Genomic DNA, 21,517 nt, shown 5'->3' on the forward strand with positions numbered 1-21,517 from the left:
AAAACATTAGTCAAGAGCAGGGGGAGTTTCAAATATATACATTCAAAATAGAAGGGCATAACTCAATGGTTTTAGTAGCTTTTCTTATGCTTTTGAATCATAGTGGTTTTGATGTAGGCTACTGTTCCGTTTCCTTACCAAAAGCAATAAAAAGAAGGTTTAGAGTTACGAAATTGGCTTTATGAATTCATGATATTTCCCTAAAATGATCAATAAGTTAATTAGGTATATTTCTTTCTGTTTTTTATTTTGTTGTCATGGAAACCAAACATCTTCTCCACACAACAGAAAAAATGAGACGAAGTTTATCAGTAATGTATTGAGATAGATCTTTCCAGAAAAGTGATGGTGTAGGGATACGGCCAGAACAGGTGCACCATTGTTTCTGGACATATTCCACATAAAGAACAGTTAACACATATGTCAAGCTTAAACCTAAGGAGATACTCCTTTGGCAGGATAATACTCTGTGTATGATTTTTGAAAGAAACTTCTCTCTTACTTTATTCGTATGATGGAGGTATTTGTAGAGGAAGGTTCCATATATTCCCCAGTTCAGGTTGTCAACAAAGTTAGACCAATAGGGAACAACATTAGGGTGCTGGTGACATCTCTCTGGATTAAAGCTAAAATGTTACGATTATTATTCCCGTTGTGTGGTGAAACATATTACCAACTAGAGGTCAACTTAGGGTCCAAAGCTGGTAAGCAAAATGTTTTTCAGCCCTAGAGAGTTGTACCGTGAAAGGCTCCATAATGCCTTTGGGGTGATTGAATGCCAAGTATGAAGGAATTCTGAATAATCAGCAATGATCCATTATCATTTAATAGTTGGGATACTAGGAATTATGTTTATTATCGAACCAAGTTTTATAAAATAAAGATTTATTCTTGAATTTAATAAGCCGATTATTCCAGATGAAGCATCTATGTGAGGGAAATTATGTTTGTAGATACCGACCATGCTAAGAGTTATTTGTTTGTGGAATTTAGATAAGATTAAGGGAATTTTTTCTATTTTATAATCACACAAAGACCACCAACCTTAGAGAAAATATAGTTAGGTATAAAATTCCATGTAGATGTGGGATTTTTTAGAAAATGCTTTATCCATTTTATTTAAAAAGTATTATTAAGGGGTTGTAAAATCAAGAAAGTTTAGGACCAACACGTTCAAAGGTGTTCATAATAACATATTTTTTTCACATAATGCGTCTTGTTTTCCAAATAAAATTGAAAAGTAATTTATCAATGGAATTACAAGAGCTTTTTGTTGACAAACACTGGGATAGCTGCATATTATGCGTCGGGATAAACTTCTGCCTTTGTCAACAATATCCTTCGTTTCAGGATAAATCTCTCTGCAGCCACTGATTAAGCTTTCTCTTTGTCTTATCACTAATCAAATTAAAGTTTACAGAGCATCTCTATGATTGTGTAAAAGCCTGATAAAACTCTGTAGAGAGGCCATCAACTCCAGGAGATTTGTAAGTTTTACAATGTTGAATTGCAAATGGGTCATCGCAGAGTTTCCTATCATCTTGAGAGATTGGTGTGACAATAAGAGGGTTCAGGAATGTAGTGGTTGATTGATGTCAATATTTCGATTTGTATACATTTCTATAGAAGTCCGAACAGAAATAAAATATGCTCTTCGGATTATCAATTACAGAATCTAATCTGTAATATTAAATTGCTGGATTAAATTGAATTTCCCATGATATCTTTCTAAGCCGAAAAAATAGGCAGAGTTCTGTTCCCCTTCTTCAATCCACCTTTTTCTTGACCTTATCAAAGGCACCTTTTGCTTTGTTGGAATAAATCTAATTTAGTTTAAGTTGTTCCGAAATTAAAGTTAGTCTTTCTTCTTCCGATATATCTGCAGGGTCCTTCTGGTACAAAGAAATTATTTTAGAGACCAATCTTTGTTCCTCCAATTTATGATTTTTGGATAAGATACTACCATAATTCCTCAAATATTGGCCAGTTTTAAATTTCAGAAGTTCACAATTTCTACCAAAAGCATCCTCGGACTTTTGCTTTATTCCAAAATTCCTGTTACGGAACGACACAGAAGGTGGGACCCAAAAGCAGACGACCAACGCAAGAAGTAAAAGTAAATGATTTAATGCGTGAAATATATACAATAAATGTGCTGGTGGCAAAACATGTGAAGTTGTGTCGAGGGAATCCAGTGGTGAGTGGTGGGTGCTGTGTGCTCTCCAGAGCGTGCCCCGTGACGTGGTGGGGGTGACATGTGGTAGGCCTCCTCCAGAGACCAACAAACTATTGAGTCCAATCCTCACTGAGAGAGAGAGGAGCAGGTATGAGGAGCAGGCAGGCAGGCAGGCAGGCAGGCAGGCAGGCAGGCAGGCAGGCAGGCAGGCAGGCAGGCAGGCAGGCAGGCAGGCAGTCAGGCAGGCAGGCAGGCAGGCAGGCACACGAACGAGCAAGGCAGGCTGCAACATGAGACAAACACAGAAAATCAGTTTTAGCTACACAAGCAAGACAAGCAAGAACACCAGGAACACCGGGAACTAGGATTGCCACTATACCACACTAGTAGACTGTACAATCTGGCAATGAGTGGATCACAGAGCCAGCCTTAAATACTGCAGGAGGTTGATTAGGGAATGAGCTTCACCTGGAGCCACCTGCCAGCTAAGCCACGGCCACAGCAATCAGCACAGGAGGGAGAACATGAGTGAAAAAAAACAAAAAACACACAGAACAAGAAGCAGCACAGGCTGCCATGATGACATTGTGACAATTCCAATATTAGTTTTTGTGTTGTGTTGTAAAAGCGAACTGTTTAGTTTCCAGTAAGCATTTCTACATCTGGTAGAGGGGGGCAGAGTGCAAGGGGATAAAGATGGAGACTGCATTATGATCTGTTAATGGGGTTGTGATGATATTAACTGATATTTTATCAATACTCAAATGATCAGAAACTAACCAATAGTCCAATCGTGAACGTCTGGCGGCACTTCTATTACTCCAAGTAAAAGCATTTATGTTAGGATTGTTAAACCTCCATACATCAATCAAGTTCAATTTTTGCATAAATAATTTTAAGTTTTCTTTTACTGCAGTGGAAACACATGGAGGCCAACAGTCAATGTTGTGATCTAATATGTTGAAATCCCCCCCTATTACTATACCTGAATTTGGAAAGTTATTAAGGGTATTTTGTATATGCTTCTCTAAAGTTTCAAGCATTATTTCATTCTCATTAGAATTATAGCCATATATGTTAATAACTATCAAAGTAAAGTTTTCAGTGGTTAACACTTGAAAAATAAAATGACCTGATGTATCACTGACAGATGAAAGAATAGTCCCTGGAAAATTATAACACCAGCAGAATGTTCAGACCCATGAGCCTGCCACAGATCATTTCCCCATGGGATCTCCATAATCTACTACTGAATGGGACTCTTGAATGAAATAGAAATCATAATTGTGCTGTTGACAAACATAATAACACCTTGCACTTAACAATATTCCTTATCCCCCTGGCATTGAGAGTAATGATAGATAAAGACGTATTAACAACAACAGATAGAACAATGTAAGAAGTAAAGTTAGACTTAACCTTACTGTAAGGAACTGCACCATTTTAACTTAAATAAAAAGTGCATTGTGAAACTAAGTAAAGCAATGAAAACTAAGGAGGTACTTAGATTCTCAGTCGACAAATTAACACATACCAGTTATTAGCAATGAATAGACATAAAGTGCTAGCCTCTAGGACATTGCAAACATTTGACTGGATGTAATAGATGTTGTCTTGTAAACATATTTAGTTGAGTGTCATTAATGTGCTCATCAGCCCTTAGACAAACATTTTAAAAATAAAGTGTTTCTCAGAACAGATAGAGAAACATACCACAGTGAATGAAAAGCATTTGGGTTATTATAGCGTAATCGGCTTAAGGCACATGTTGGCAGGTGTGGCGTTTACCACTTTCAGGTATGTGGAAGCAGCTCAGCCCCGTTGGCAAAAGCGCCTCGACCTCCAACGGCGTAAGCAGCTTTCCCTTGTTCTCGCTTTGCCACGCAGTGCCACGCATCCCAGCTGCATCCTTCGCTCTCTGACTGCTGGGGACAGGTCTTCGGCAAAACGTAGCTTGTTGTTTTAAAGAAAGGCGGATTTCTTTGCAGCTTTCCAGACAGCGTCGCGGTATATACGGGCACCAAACTGTAGAATTATCCCTCGAGGCAGTTCTGAAAGTTTTACAGTTAAACTTTGTGATCGGCACATCACTGGGAGAAGAAGAGAGGAGAATAGCTGAGACACGTGGAGATTCACATTAGAAAGACATAATGTTGTATCTTAACACAGACATAATACTTGTTACTTGTTTGATTGTGAAGAGAAAATAAAGTCTTTACGATCAATTTTCTTTATGAACTTTATTTAAACAGACCTGACACATTCATAATAGCACATCCAAAAAAGATTATAATACATTTTATGAACAGATGGAAATAAATACATAGACTTTATTAATGTGAGAGCAAGTAGGCAATGTGCAGAAAGCATAATAGGTCTGATAAACTTACGCAAATCTGTTTATCAGATAGAAAAACATGATGAATCCCATAATTCCCATTTGAACCTATACACAAGCATTTTAGAACTGTCGATGTCTTCAGGTCCAATGCTAGGAAATCTTCTCAATCATAACCATACTGATTAAAACCATTGACCTCTCCAGTCTCATCGTCCCACTCACAGCCACTCATCCTCTGGAGAATGGCCTGAGAGACAGAGACTGTAATAATTAATAAAGCAGTATATAAAATAATAATACATTATATTTATAGAATGCTTTTCATAGTACTCAAAGACATTACATGAATTGAAATGATCATATATTAGACAACAAAGCAATTCGATTCTTGAATTACGATGTTGTGTCAAACTATTATCTGACTGGTGAATGAAGGACATGTCTTGTAGTTCCTCTCCCGTGTATGTGTGTTTTTGTGAAGATATTTTGACTGGTGATGTTTTAAATTTCATTGTCTCAGGGTGGGAATGAGTTTAGGTCACTCTACAGTTTAGCAGTAAAAGTTAAATGTAACATGCATAAATACTGTACCTTCACTTTGGTTGAAGCACTGCTTAAAGTGATCCATTTTGGCTTTTATGTTCAGGGACGTCGGACTGGGGGGAAAAAGGGGACTGAGTACCCAGGGCCCTCATGTGAGGAGGGCCCAAAAAGATGCTAGAATGAATAGCTGTGGATGTGGGGAGGGGCCCATAGAAAATGTCTATCTACAGGACCCAGAATTTTGTGCTACGCCCGTTTGTTGTTTGGTTCAGAACACTAGAATGTACCACTCCAACTGGTGAAGATTGTTTTCACCCAGTCCTGTTTTTGTTCAATTATCTTTTTGTTGCTGTCGCAGTAACCCATCAGAAGTTTATCAATCTGCAGCAGCCACGAGCTCCGACATGTTTGGGACTCCAGAAGATGAAGTTACGGGAAGCTTCAGTGAGTGTTTCCCTGCAGGACAAACAAGGGTTATTCATTCAGTATAAATATAAAAACATTATCATCACCCTCATGGGGAATATGATGTACTGTATTCAGAGGTAAAAGTGAAACTAAATGAGTGTGAACAAGTGTGTTTGATCTACAAGGAAACAAAATGCTGAGCTGAGTGAAAAGTGAAATAAAGATTTAGAATGTGATCTTACCTGGAGATGAAACATGACAGAAGAGAAGTAACTTTCATCTTGTTTTGATAAAGACATGAATACGTGAATATGATGTATTCAATATGATCCAGTTATTACAAATAGTCTTATCATGTTGAAGTACATGGGGAAATAAATTATAGGTGTGTCCCAGAGCTACACAGGACCAAAATGAACATTACATTTTGAAACACCAATAAAAAAGGAATAAAAAAAAAGGGCTGAATAACTTTTCTGATTATTAATAATTGGAATAATAACGCATATATCCACTAGCATTGACACAACACTGCCATGGGTGAGTGTGAGGAGTAGGACCCAATGTAGACAACTGGACCGCCCGGAGACAGTTTAGGGATTGATTGTAAAGGTGTACATACATCAGCATACTGGCTAGTCCAAACAGAGGTAGTATAGAGTCCAGAGGTAGCAGGAATGGACAGGGAGGGGTGCAGGGAGGCAACAGGCTCCAGGTAACAGAGGCTGGAAATCAAGAAACAACAAAGCATCTCTGGTGAGGAGTGAGATGAAAAGAGCCGTCTAAATCTCTGCAGGGCTGAAGAGGACAGTGGGAACAGGTGAGCAGACGGGCGGAGTTCAGGTGACTGGAGGGAAAGGGGTTATTGCAGGACAGAAGGGAGTGGCTGGATGTGGGAGTAAGGGGACTGGGACAGGAGTAAAAGTCAGAGGGCATCTGGTGGACAGGTAGACAACCGTGAAGAACGGGTTTGAGGAAGTGGGAATGTTGCTGGAGGGAGGGACCAGGAGGTGAACTGCATCTCTCCAGCTACCAGTCCACACTCTTCAACCAGCAACCCTCTGGTTCCCAACCCAACCCCCCTATAGACTGAGTTACTGCCACCCTCAAACAAATGATGTCAGCAGGATTCGAACTGCGTGGTGAGACCCCAATGGATTTCTAGATCTGTAACCATTAACGTTTATCTTTAATTGTACTAAATCCTAATATCAACACCACAATAGAAAAGATTTACTCCAAAGTTTTAAAGAGTACCATAGTTTAATTTTTCTTTTTAAATGGACTTTGACAGAGTACTGGCTTTTTTGTAAGAAAAACATTGTGTTCTAATATTTGATAAATGAACATAAGGAAACCCATTGAAATGCTGGAGCTGGTGCTAATGTTGTAGCAGCTTGTTTCTCTGTGCTGACTTCTCTCCCAGCTGACTCAGGTCAGAGTTGTGTTGCTCTCTAGTGGTAACAGAAGGAAAGACTCTCTGAGCCTCAACACTCACTCCTCACTAAACCAACTCTAATGGAAGATCTGGATTGCAGTGTTCTTTCATCCTCACACATTTAACTAAACAATTTAAGTTTTAATCTTTTTATTGTTATGTTTCAGGTCTGATAAACTTACGCAAATCTGTTTATCAAATAGAAAATCATGATGAATCCCATAATTCCCATTTGAACCTATACACAAGCATTTTAGAACTGGTTTAATGAATCATGGAAAAAACTAATAGTGTTCATTCTGGTTTCTTTCTTTCTGACTTTAGTTGGTAGCTGCTGTAGTGATCTCTCTCCAAAGGTCTGCAGAAACAGCTGGACAGTAGCATCAGTTCTCTCCAGATGTTGTTACCTCAGCAACGCTTATCAGATCATCACTGTATCCACAAACATTTAAATATGATTTATGAATTTACACATGACCATTTCAACGTATCCTGTGACTTTCTGACGGGTCCTATCACTTAATATCTTAATGTTCAGTTAAACAAGTTTTGTTAATGCATATTTATGATGCAAAATAGTTTCAAATATTGATGTGACAGGAACTTTATTAGAGTTCTGGATATTCTTTTAATCTTAGCTGTAAAGAGACAGTAAGAAATACAAAGGAAGCTGGATTTAGTGTTCATTTTATTGAATATTTGCTTTCATACTGTATGCAGTATGATCAAATTTATGATAAAAACCTTAGTTCCAGCTGTTTCCTGTAACTAGTTTGGGACTCCAGAAGAAGCAGTGAAGAAAGCCTGATGGAGTGTTTCACTGTCAGACACACAGGTTTTCAGGTCATGGATTTGCTTTTTGGTAACACTTTACAATAAGGTACACAGAAATGTACGTAGTCACTGAGGAAGGAATGAGGAAGGAATGGTTAGTTAATGAGTAGTTACTCATTCAGTAATGTAGTTAATGCTTAACTAATCATTTGTTAATGATTAACCACTCAGTAACAATGGTAGTGAATGATTAGTTAAGCATTAACTACCATTACTGAATGAGTAACTCATTAACTAACCATTCCTTCCCCATTCATTTAACAGAAACTACCAGTCTGTTTACTAGTAACTAACCATTAGTGCTTGAATCACACTCAATCAGTAACTACTCATTAACTAACCATTCATTCCTCATACATTCCTCATTCGTTCCTCAGTAACTACCTACATTTTTGTGTACCTTATTGTAAAGTGTTACCCGCCATAAGGACAGAGCTGGTTTAGCGGTTTAGTATTCAGTTTTTTCTTCGAGGAGGGAGGAGGAGGAGGGAGGAGGAGGGAGGAGGAGGGAGGAGGAGGAGGAGGAGGGTCTCTGTTCTGATGAGTGTTGGGTGCATGCCTTAGACCGGCCCACTTTACGTCATGACTGACATGATATTTTAAAATAATGTAATTAAAACTTAAGTATGCAGGTCTGCAATAACACACTGTCTTGTAATTCAGTGTAATTTTGTAAAATATCATTCAGTACAAACACAGTAAGTGTTGCTTTACAATGTAGATTTTTTAGAAAAGTTACCAACAATATACGTTACAACAACACAATGTAATGTTCAACAATATCACAATCTGTTGTTTGTGCAAATTAGTGTTCACACATATCCAAACCTTGAAATGAAATAAAATATGTAAACCTATAAAAAAAATAAAAATAAAGAAACAAATGTATTGCACTTTCTAATGACACGTCATCTCTTTTTTATAATGTTTGATATTACTTTCATCTTATTCCCTTTCAATTGTGGGCTTTGTATATTTACTATCCTCATTTTAATGATAAAAAGCATAATGGGTCACTAGTAACATTTGGGCATATGAAGTGGTTATATCCTAACTAATGTGATCATGTTTGGTTGTTCCCACACTGTGGTACAACAGCTTCCCTCTGCCTTTCATACTGACAGCAGCTATCCCTTACACACTACTGGTACTGGCTCTGCTTCTCACACTAAATCTAATGGTAGAAATTCTCACATTTCTCAGCACAAATCTCCCCTTTTTACAAAGCTTTTTAATCAAGTCAGTTTCAGTAATGTAGTGCTGAATCATCTGGCATCATTATCTCAGGGCATTCTTTTTCATATAGAGCAGGTCTACACCATACTCTTTATTAATATTAATTCTACCTGCCCACTCTATAGTTATGGGCTCATGGCTGTTGCTTGGTACTACTGGCTCTTTCACTGTTAGCAGCAAACTGACTAGTGGCTGCTGCTGAGGAGCTACAAGATTTTGCATGATGACTAGCATCTGCAATGTTCCTAACTAGCTTAGTTTACCCGTCTCATCTTCTCAATTTGGCGTTTTACTCCGCTGGTTTTAATGAAAAAGTTGCTCCGTTTAGATCATCTGGCCTAAACTTTTGTCCCTTTTTTAATTTTTGTCTTTTCAGCGCCGCCTTACACTGTCTATTATCCATTTTTATAGTTTATTTTTGCTCACATATCACAAGCACCACTGACTGAATTGTATAAATAATTTTTTGAGTAAGGTGCTGCTGTCGAAGGAGACAAAACATAAATACGTCATCATTAGGCTGCACTCTGAGTGGGCTGTGAGAAATATATAATAAAAAAGTAATAAATTAAAAGAGTGGACTGTGAGTGCAGAAGGTAACCTAGGGACAGCATCCACATGATGTATTTCAACTATGACTTCAACCCAGTGCCATGACCACCGACCCTCATGACCACAAAAACTGACCGGCCCACCAGGAATTCTCCCGGTGCTCTCGATTAGCCAATCTGGGCCTGCTTCATATACATTGTAAGCAACTGGCTTTTTGCCCTAAATTCTGTTTTTCAAGTGTTAAGATTTCACTAAATGACGTGTTCTTAGATTTCTGAGGACGAAGGAGAGGCTAGGTTCGAATTGGAAGTCAAGCAAGAGGTTTAATAAAACAACATGAAAAACGACAGTCAAATCACAATCAAAGACATAAAACATGAAAACACTGTCAGCAGCAGACTGCAAACATGACTCCCCTTGCGGGGACACAGATTGCAGCCATGCGACATGACAAAACAATACACTGTAAACAGCGGACTCCAACTGCTTCCCTTGCGGGTCACAGATTGAAGTAGGACTGCACAATTAATCGAATTTTAATCACGATCACGATTTTGGCTTCCCACGATCAAACTTGCGTGATCGAGCGATATTTAAAATGCGTCATTCCCTTCATAGAACTGTTTTTGCAAAGCCAATCTAGCGCTCCATAAACCACTGTCTGATCACATGTCTCCATGAGCCAATCAGAGCTGTTCCCTGCCTGCACCGCCAGCTTAGTTTCTAGATGTAGACAGTCACAGAGGACAGAGTAACGTGAGGAAAATTCCACAACAGGTAGCAGTCGGTCATCATAAGCCGGTCACAATGTTTACCAGTTTACCAGTAAACGCAACGTTTTCCCGTCTGTGTTGTTTTTCAGACAACAGCAGTGACCAGTGCTAGTTTGTGTCTTTTAGCTCATAGCTTTAGCAGCAGACTGTTGGACGTCCGCTGTTGGAATCCTACAGTGAAATACAGATACACTACACTGTTTAGCAGTCAGCATTTTAGCCGTGTTTAATTCAGTTACTACTGTGGCTAACGGTAGGCTAACGTTACCTGCTGTGTAACGTGTTATTAGTGTTTACTAGCGTGACATTCAGCGATGTTTAGGTTTCCTCTAACGTGGGTTTCGAAGCATCAGAGCGCAACGCAGACATGTAAATGGCAGCGTAATGAGCCACAGAAATCCGCGTAGCTATTTCGTCTGGTAGATACCAGGCACCACATGTGCCGTTAACGTGAACAGAAAATGCGTTGCCTGTATCTTTCACGGGAAAACATGCATGTGTGGAAGCGGTTGGCACAACAGCTGAAATGGCATTCTCCTTCACAGTATCCTTCAATAAAGGAGGAATGTAGCACAATATGGATGTATTAGTAGGAATGTAGCACAATATGGATGTAAAAGCAGTTATAATTATATAATTATGTGACAATAAAATTTGTTTTGGCTAAAATCAACAAATAATCGTGATAATTAATCGTGATCTCAATATTGATCAAAATAATCGTGTTTATCATTTTGGCCATAATCGTGCAGCCCTAGATTGAAGTCCCGAATCTTACTCAGTATCAGAATTATATCCCTTGGAATTGTGGGTGTTTCCCTGAATGGAAACTGTCCCAGGTTAAAGACACACCTCTGATTTCAGGTTTACTCCAGGTCACAGACAAAGGTCGTTTCACATGGTAGTGCCGATTCGGTTCAAGTTTACATTTCCTTTGTTCTAATCACGTCTGGCCCTAGCAGGGAGTGGCTCCCCAAAAGCAGAAACAATAGTTACCTTTCCTGTGGGGACAATGAGTCTTCTTCATATGCTAAATGTCAGACATGACCTGATTAATTCTTTAGAAGCTAGGTTTTGGGTGAGGCAGTCAAATGCTGATTAGTGTAGTTATTTGATTAGATCTACCTGCAAGCTGCATAACCAAAAGTACATTGTTTTAACTTTTTTAACTTCAACACAAGCCAAGTATCGCTAAACTTGCACTTCCACATATCTAAAGAATAAACCCGTTTTTTGTGTGTGGTAAAATCCGAAAGAGACTTGCACCAATAACCCAAAAGCTGATTGGCTGCAATTTATATTAGCATGTTGGTCTCACTTGTAGTCGTAATAGAGCTCAACAGTCCCGCCCGTCTTCTGAGAGACCTTGGGTTCCAGAAGTAAATTTCCCGTTCATTTCTCCCATTGACGTCTGGAAAAATCTGCATATAAAGAGGTTTAGACCATGCCTTAGGCTAACCAGATGGTACGTGACTCATAAGCATACAATGTACTATTTTGAGTAAAAAAACGAACAGAAAATCCCAAAAAAGTCAAAGGTACAAGACTGTGTACAAATAGTAATTTCAGAGCGAAGGAACTACTCATCCCATACACCACCGCGCACCACTGAAAAAAAAAACTACGTTAGTTTAACTAACGGCTAATTCGGCTAACCACTAGCTGAGACAGCATGTAATAACTTTAAAAAGACCCTCAAAATAAAACCTGAAAATAACCGTTAAAATATATAACAACTGTTACGTCAGCTGTAGCCTGCTTTCCCCAGTTTATAGTTTGAGTTAATGTTATTTTAGACTGAATCAAGCTGTCAGCTAGCGGTTAGCCAAATTAGCTGTTAGCTAAACTAACGTTAGCTTCCCGTCGGAGGCTAACGGCAGAAGCGCGGAACAGATAGTGATTTGGCAGCACAGATCGGGTACTGACACCCCCCCTCGTCACCAGCATGAGTTCCACCAATCAGAGGCATCACTGTGGAATTGTTCAGGATTGTGGGTAATGAAGTACTTATCCAAGACATCGCAAATCAAAACAAGGTTGGTGCCCCATGATTTCTGGCGTCTATATGAGCATATACAATCGCTTAGTCACGTTGTCATGCTGGTTTTAAGTCTATCATCGACGGTTAAGATTTTATGGCTTATACTCCAATTTGTCAATGGAGAAATTGCATTGTATTTTTACTTCCGGAACCCACTGTGGGCGGGACTGTTGAGCTCTATACAGCGAATTATATGTGGACTAGCGAAAGAAAGAACTACAACACCACAGAATAAAAAACTAACTTTCTAAACCGCGCAGGAGCATTCAATGAGCATTACGGTACAGATCCACTTTTGCGACACGACTGTCGGGTGGTGTCGCGACGTCATATAGCCATGGTTGATGCTCCACGCCCCTAACCAGCAGCTGATTGGACGAGCGTGACGTTAACGAAGGTTAACGCGTGACGTGGGTGTGGCTACTCGACAATTTCAACAGAGTGTCATGGCGGCTCGTTGAGAATACAATCTCGTATTTTACAAAAATAGTTCACCGAAATGTGTTTCTGAAAACATTTTAAGCGAGAAATAGGACATGCAGTTGCTGAATATGTCTTCATTTCAGATCAACAAAGGTCAGTTTGAAAGATTTTCGTCTACTTCTACTGGATAGTCGCGTCGCGTTCAACGCGATTCATTTGCATAAAGCTGGGCATCGGCAAGCTTTTTGACGCGCAGCATTTTTTCAAATGTAGCGCTGCCTTCCCGGAATGCTTTGCAGGAGCGTTGAAGTCGCTTGACGTCACCCATAGGAATAGAGCGGGGCGCGACGCGACAGAAGCGTCGCACGGACAAGTGGATCTGCACCGTTAGAGTTAACACTATATAAGTATGGTGGTGGACTGGTAGCTGGAGAGGTGCCAGTTCACCTTCTGGGCACTGCCAAGGTGCCCTTGAGCAAGTCACCGAACCCCAAATTGCTCGGAGTGCCTTTCCATGGGCAGCTCCCTCACTCTAACATCTCTCCATTAGTGCATGTATAGGTTCTGAGCATGTGTGTGTAATTCAGACCTGTGTGTAATAACAGAGTGAAAATATTGGAATTTCCCCTTGCGGGATTAATCCAAAAAAGTATAAATTATTATTAAAATTATTATTATTATTATTATTATTATTATTATTATTATTATTATTATTATGTAGGAAAATTACAAGGAGAATTCCGGTCGATTCCAACACGTAGCTCTGTTGTTTGTAAATTTGGATTGCTGTCAGTAGCGAGAAAAATTAAAACAATCGGGGCTGCCTACACGTGTTATCCTCTTGCTAGCGTTAGCACCCAGGAGTCTGAAACAGGACAAGTTTTAAATGTGTACTTGTCTCATGCTAGTTTACTACAGCACTTACTTTTAAAAAATAATTACATGCCTATTTTTGAAAATATTTTTGTATCTCTTTTTGGTGTTGTAGTTTGTAGATGGTCCCGAAGCACTCCTTGCAGTATCAACACCGGAACTAAACAGAGCTGAATTAGCACAACTTTGGGTAAGCACTTGCAATGACATTTCGAACATGTTAACAGGCTAAAAGCACATTTAAAACTTGCCCTGTTTTCATTTTTCTCACTACTGACAGCACTCCAAATTTACAAACAACAGAGCTACGTGTTGAAATCGACCGGAATTCTCCTTTAAGACAACTAAACACAATAGCCTACTTCAGCAAAATTAAGACTTTTTAAGGCCTTAAATTTTGATTTTGAAATGTAAGACTTTTAACTATTACATTTAACATTTACAATATCAAGCACATAAATTATTACTACTTCACGGTTGTTGCAGGAAGCCTCTTTCAGTCAGTGCAGTTAGTCTCAGAGCTGCTGTCAGGACCTGTAAGGTCAGAAACAGACTGTTAGTGTGAAACTGTGTACACTCATCCTCTTCTAAACCTTTATAAACACTAAATGCAGGAAACCGTCCTAAAAAAACATAATCTTTTGTTTGTTTGTTTATGTTTATTGTGCCCGTGCACAATAATGTGAAATATTTTTAATCTACACCATAAAGTGTGTCAGATCATTTGAAATAGAATAAAAGTTAATTCTACTTACTAGATGCAGGACATTTGGCTGAAATCCAAACAAAAGACAATACATTTCAGTTACTGTTGGAAATGCCAGAATATCTTTCGTCATCTTTCCCCCACTGAATATTATGATCCCCTCTTCTACTCACTCAAACTGAAATAAATCCATCCCTCTCTTCTGTTTGGTTACTTTATTTCTTTTCTCCTCTCTCCCACATCATCGTGGTATAGTCATATTATCAGGACTCACAGGCTTTGAGTAATACAGCAATTACTATTACTCAAATTGTTGGGAATTCAAACACAACCTGGATTAAAGCATCAACTCAAAGATTAAAATCAAACTACTTAAAAAGTAAATTAAGTACATGTTCTTTGTATTTGTCTCTCTCACCTTTATTCCTTTTGTAAACGATGAATCCAGTGGCAGCAATGAGGATGAGACCAAGAACAACCACTGCAGCAGTGATGGGGACGATCATGTGACTGGGCTTCTCTGTTGTAGAAAAATAAAAATGAAGACCTGTACAGATAAATCAGGTTAGAACAGAAGTACTCCATCTATTGATGTGGTATTCATACATACATGTGGGTTTGTTACTGTGAACTATAAGGCTAATCAGCTATTATCTTAAAAGTGTGTGTTTGAAAGACAGACTCCGCATTTGGCGGAGAGCAATGCACGTTCAAAAATAAATAAGATCTAAAACTCTTAAATCTTAAATCCTTTAAGCAAAATGTGTGTGTGTGTGTGTGTGTGTGTCAGGCTTGTGCACAATTCAGAATTGAATTGAGAATGACTCTTAAATTCCAATTAAATTCTCGAATTTGAATTGAATTTGAATTGATGTCAAAAACAGGATCTAGAATTACAATTCGAATTTGAATTAAAGGAAGCAGAATTGCAATTCAATAAAAATTCTAAGAAATTCATATACATAATTTAAGTGAAGTGTTTAATAATTAAGCTTTACAATATATGTCAGATATGATTGCATTACATATTCTATAATTGATATTAGTCTGAACTACTTACATTTAAATTTTTCAGGAAATGTTTTCTCCCAGCAGTGAATGTTAATTTTGTGGAACATGATGGAACATGACACCATTTCCCAGAATGCTTTAATTTAACCAAGTATTTAAAATGGTTGCCAAACAATTTGAGGTGGACATTTGTTTGAAAGCTTCTTTTCTACACAATTTGATGGTCAACACTGGACATTTTAAGTTTCAGAAGTTCCTTACAACTTCAGATTATAAATGTTTATAGATTTGACACCTATAATAACAGTGACATGGAAAATAATAGCAGGCCTAAAAGGTCATCTGCACTAGTTCATTTTGAAGAACCAATTCCAACACGAACACCTGGAAACCACAGAGCCATGCAAGCACGGCAGTGCTCCAGTCTGTGGCTCCATCAAGGTTACTTCAAATTTCAAAAGGTATCTACATAAAAGGCATTTTATTTTGAAACCATCTCTTGATGGTATTATGCTACTGATATTTGATATCATCAGTGTTGGGGTCACTACTCAAGAATGTGTAATACACATTATTCACTTTTACCCTAACCTTAACCCCATAATGCATTACCTTACTTGTTATTCTCTATGGATAGTAACTCATTACTCTACTCATTGCATTACTGTAGCGCAACACAGCAAGAGCCTGGCATATAGCTTATAAAGGGCTTAAACACACCTTCAACTCACAACACAACAGTAACAGTAACATTAATGTATTACATTACTCAGTTACAACCAAATGTGATTATATTGTGGCATTACGTCATAAGGAGTAACCCCCAACACTGGATATGATGTGTTTAAAAGCATGCAAGCACACTTTACTTATTACTTATTGTAAATCAAGAAAACAATTCTTTTCAATTGTGGAATTAATAGAAATATTTGTTCTCTTGATCTAGTGATCTATATTTTGGAACAAAATGTATGCAGGGTTGAGGAGTGACTAGTTACGTGTAATGAAATTATGTTATTAAATTACAAAATTAATGTAGTTGTATTACTGAGGTAAAATGTGTAATTCAATTAGTAACTAATCAAATTAAAAGTAAATTGCTTTGCATTGATGAAGTATTCCAAACCACATTTATAATGGGTAACTTATAACAGTAAGCAATTTCTAAAGTAACCTTCCTAGCACTGAATGCATGTGAGATTCAACACATTGTTTCTGATGTGTGACTGTGTGGAATTTCTTCGAATTGCAATTAATTTAATTCAACTTCCTGTCATTCAAATTCAAATTCAACTTCCTGTGGGGCGGAGTCAATTCAAATTCCAATTCATGAATTGAATGGAGGCCAATTCTGAAATTCAGAATTTTGCACAAGCCTGGTGTGTGTGTGTGTGTGTGTGTGTGTGTCAAGGTCAAGGTAACTTTATTGTCCCCGAGGGGCAATTATTTGTACAGCCAGCAGACAGACATAAAGACAAGACAAACATCAATACAGCAAAACATGAAATACCCACAGTATATAAACCCCAATAGTAAATCAAAATACATACATTTAAAACAGTTCTGGCAAATTGTTTAAAATGGAAATAGAAGTTGGGATAAAAGAGTTTCTGAGTCTATTTGACCTGCATCTGGGCATGGAGTACCTACGGCCTGAGGGAAGTAACTTAAACTGGCAGGACAAGGGGTGGCTAGGGTCAGCTGCAATGGATTGGGCCTTCTTTGCCACTCTGTTGGAGTAGATGTGGGAGAGAGTGGGAAAGTTGAAAACTTGCCACATGTCCTAACGATACTCTCTAGTCATTTTTTGTTTTTCATGGACAGAGAACCAAACCAGCATATAAAACAGAAGGTTAAAACAGACTCAATAAAACAGGAATAAAACATTCTCATAAACGTGGGGTCAATGTTGAATGTGTGTGTGTCTGTGTGTTAAAAACAATATGGTCTGTTAAGTGCTTTAAAGCTTTCTATGACTTTAAAAAATAAGGCTATGTTTAGACGGAAGTGATCTGAAGAGAAAACGCAAAAGTGGCGTTGCGTTCTCACTTTTTATTCCGCATTTAGACAAGCGTTATGAGGGTGAAATCTGCGTGCATATGGTGTGCATATGGTGACGCAAAAGTGTTTGAAATGCGATCCACCAAGTCTGTGCGCCTGCACCTTCCTTACTTGTCTCCCTCTCCTCCTCCTCCTCCCTCCCTCTCCTCTCCCTAGTAGTGCAGAGAACAACAAAAGCTGACAATGTTGATGAGGAGGTTTAGAGTTATTGCTCCAAACAATGCACACACAGACACACACATACACATTGCACACACAGACACACATGCAGCGCACACACACACACACACACACACACACACACACACTGGCACAGTGCATTTTTACCCTTTAGATGGGAACGTGAGCGTTTTTAAGATTTCCACTCTGGACCTGGTTTCACTTTTTGGTGTTTTTAAACCCCAAAAATGCCATCACCATCTCAACGAAAGGCATATCTGATAAAATATTTTGTCGTTTTCACAAACCAGCGTATTCGTGTAAACAGGGCCTCAATGTTGTTAGGCTCACATGATGTGACCAGTATTTCTTGCGGTGTTTGTTGCCCCCAAAGTTGCCTTCCAGGCAGCGTGGCAATGGTTATGTATAATGGTTAGGGTTAAGGTTAGCTAACTATTATTTAATTGGTTTATTATTATTATTTGTTTCTGAAGAGGAATTACTAGCTAACGTGGAGGACAAAAATGCTGTCCCTTTAACCACACTCTGATCTCATTCTCACCTCTGTTGGTCCTGATCTCTGCTTTGTCCAGTTTGGTGACGATGTGGTCCTCCACACCAGAGAGATGAAACACACAGTCGTACCTCCTCCAGTCTTCAGCTGGGACTGATGAAAGGTCCAGGTCAACACTCATCTGGAAGGATCCATCGTGGTTGGGGAGGATCTCTCCGGTCCGTGGTCCCCCGCAAGCTCCTCTCCATCTTTCCTCCAGAACATCATGGCTCTGTCAGGGTAGAAACCTGTAGCGTGGCAGCTGACTGGAGAGGAGGGAGACTTCTGGAGGAGAGACACTGAGGGAAGATCTGCAGAGGAGAGAGAGAGAGAGAGAGAGAGAGAGAGAGAGAGAGAGAGAGAGATGAGAGATGAGAAAGGTCAAACGTGAAAGGAAAGAAAAACAATGGAAAACATAAAATGAAGAAAAATAGGGAATTGTTAACAGAAGGTGTGAAAATTCTTCCAAGTAAAATAAATAAGTAAATAAACATCAAACAACAAGACTAAGGGCCCTATCTTGCACTCAGCGCAATTGCCTTTGTACACCGACGCATGTATCATTCCTATTTTGCAACCGACGCACAGCGGACTTTTCCCTCCACAGACGCACGTCGGTAAATTAGGGAATGTATTTGCGCTCCTGGGGGCGGTTCAGCGAAAAGAGGAGGTGTGTTCCGGCGCAAACGTTACTTGGTGCTATTTTACAGTATCAGAAAACATGGCGCGTTATTCAGATGCTATTTTAGGGGCGCATGCTTGGCCATAATGAAGCGTGCGCACAACGCGCAGACACTTTGCTTCTCTCATCTACAAGGACGCAGCAGTTCCAATTTTTGCAAACCATACATAATTACAAAGAAACATATTACTGAAAATGCGCTTCATGTGTTTGGATAGATCAGGAGGCACTTTACAGTACAGTCCTCAAAAAAGCGCAGCATTCTTTGTGGCTTGTTGTGTTTTACACAACATTTCCATGAATCATGGATGTGTTGATGACATAAATGAGGAAATATTAGAGGACTTAAGGAGACGTGATGTTGAAATACGGTGGGATTGGACACTCCGGCAGGATCTGGTCCAGGATGTGTTCCTGGTGGAGTGGGTGGATGGAGATAGAGTGGGGGGAAGAGGAAGGTGCACAACAGGTGCAGGTGGTGCGTTTGGAGGCCCACGTTCCATGGCTGCAGCAATCCTCTCCAGACTTGAGGAGATACGCCCGAGAGGCCGCAGCAACATCGCCACCCGGTCAAGACGGGCATTTATTACTTTGCCGCATCCTGGACAGCTCCCGCTGGCGTGCTCCAGGCAAAGCACCCGAGATCCGCCCACAAAGCTACTTGCGTTTCACTTTGATACTTGCATTTCAGATCATTAAAATAGGGCCCTAAGAGTTTAAAGCCATGCTAGCAGCTCTGAGGTTGTTCTGATGTACAGCGATGCTTTGAGCTAATTTTAGCAGCATGTTGATGTTTGGCAGGTTATAATCTCAGTTCTGCATGTTAGCATTCTAATATTTCCTCACTAGTGCTAAACCTAAAGTACAGCTGAGGCTGAGAGAATGTCATTAGTTTTGCAGGTATTTGGTCATAAATCAAATGTCTGGATAAACAGAAGGATTTGACCTGATGATGGCGTTAGCTGAAAAGTCAGAGGTTCAAAGTTTTTACAATTGATTCTCTGGGGACCATGAATATATGTACAGTATTTTACAGCCATCCAGTCAGTCTGTAACAAGCTGAAGGACAAACAGACCAACTGACAGACCACCTGTCAATGCAGTTAAACTTACTCACCGTATGCTAACTGTGTACTGGCTATCATTGGCTATTGATAGAAAGTAATGTCAGAGCACTCTAACTTGTCAGTCTCTACTGATTGAGGAGGGCTAGATCAAATCTTACCACCACAGAAAACGGCCAAAAAGAAGGTGATGTCAGACTGATTGGAGTGATAATAAAATGGCAGTTCAGTCTGAGCAGACTGTATGAACATTGTTGTGTTCATGAAACTACATCAGGAAATGTGATTCTACCTTTTCTCAGCAGAGAGCTCTCGCTGTAGTTCACATACATCTTCAGCCATTCAGGATAAATCTCAGTGAGGTAAATCTCATTGTATTTTATTCTAGATTTCTCAGCATCCCATCTTTGTTTGATGATGACAGCTTCTGGTTTCAGAGCGATCCATGTCGATGTCTTCAGGTCGAATTCTAGCAAGTCTTCTCCATCATAACCAAACTGAATAAAACCATTGACCTCTCCAGTCTCATCGTCCCACTCACAGCCACTCATCCTCTGGAGAATGTGGACACCTGAGAGACAGAGACTGGAATTATAATAATGCATAATACTACTACTACTACTAATAATAATAATAATAATAATAATTATAATAATTATAATAATAATAGTGTCACTGCCTCATCGTTATTGCACAACTTTTACTTCCTGGATTACAACAACAGGACAAAGTGGGTCAGCTGCAGTTTTTAGAGTCAGTTAGTTGTTCTCCACCGACTGCAAAACTCCAGTGCATGATGGGAAACAGTCGGGTTTCCCCTGATCTAAAAGCTCATTGTCTCAGATGTTTGACCACAAACATTACATGTTATAAAAATTCTTATTTCATAATTAATTACTAATACAGACTTTTAATTTATTAGTCTGATTTTGTGAGATGAAAGTTTTCTTTAACAGAATATTTATTCTTTACATGATGAAAACTTTAATCCTAGACAGGCTGGTAAAGTTAATTCTAAATATTTCAGACGGTATCAAATCTTAGTTATTTAATACTTTAAGAATTATACAGACAGATGTTAGAGCCCTCAGTCTCATTATCTGACAGGTCAATGAAGGAAATAAAGGATGTCTTGTATTACTGCTTTTCCTCTTCCTGTGTATGTGAAGATATTTGGACTATGTGTTGATGTTTTGAATTTCATTATCTCAACGTAGGGATGCGTTTGGGTCACTTTAATATACAATTAACATGTACAACAGTTTAGCAGTAAATAGTGAAATATTACCTCCAGTTTGGTTGAAGCTCTGCTTCATTTGACTCATCCAGGCTTTGAAGAAGTTAGGCTGATCCACAAAACACTCTTTACTGCCCGTTCCCCAATGCTGAGGATTGTTTTCTAAAAATGTTTTCATCCAGTGTTTTGGTTCCGCTATCTTTTTGTTGCTGTCGCAGTAAGCCACCAGAAGTTCATCAACCACTGTAGTACCCACAAGCTCTAACAAGTGTGAGACTCCAGAAGATGCAGTGAATAAAAACTTCAGTGAGTGTTTCACTAAAGGACAAACAAGGTTTATAGATTCAGTATAAATAGACACATATCATTATCATATTTATCATACATATAATGGCCTAATTAATAT

General features: G+C 39.0%; 1 pseudogene; it reads right to left on the bottom strand.

Annotated features, from left to right (window-relative positions):
• Positions 1 to 14,094: 14,094 nt before the first annotated feature.
• Positions 14,095 to 21,517, bottom strand: part of LOC120571320 — a 7,685-nt pseudogene continuing 262 nt past the window's right edge.

Source organism: Perca fluviatilis, chromosome 13 (genome assembly GCF_010015445.1).
Source record: "Perca fluviatilis chromosome 13, GENO_Pfluv_1.0, whole genome shotgun sequence".
Taxonomy (NCBI): Eukaryota; Metazoa; Chordata; class Actinopteri; order Perciformes; family Percidae; genus Perca; species Perca fluviatilis.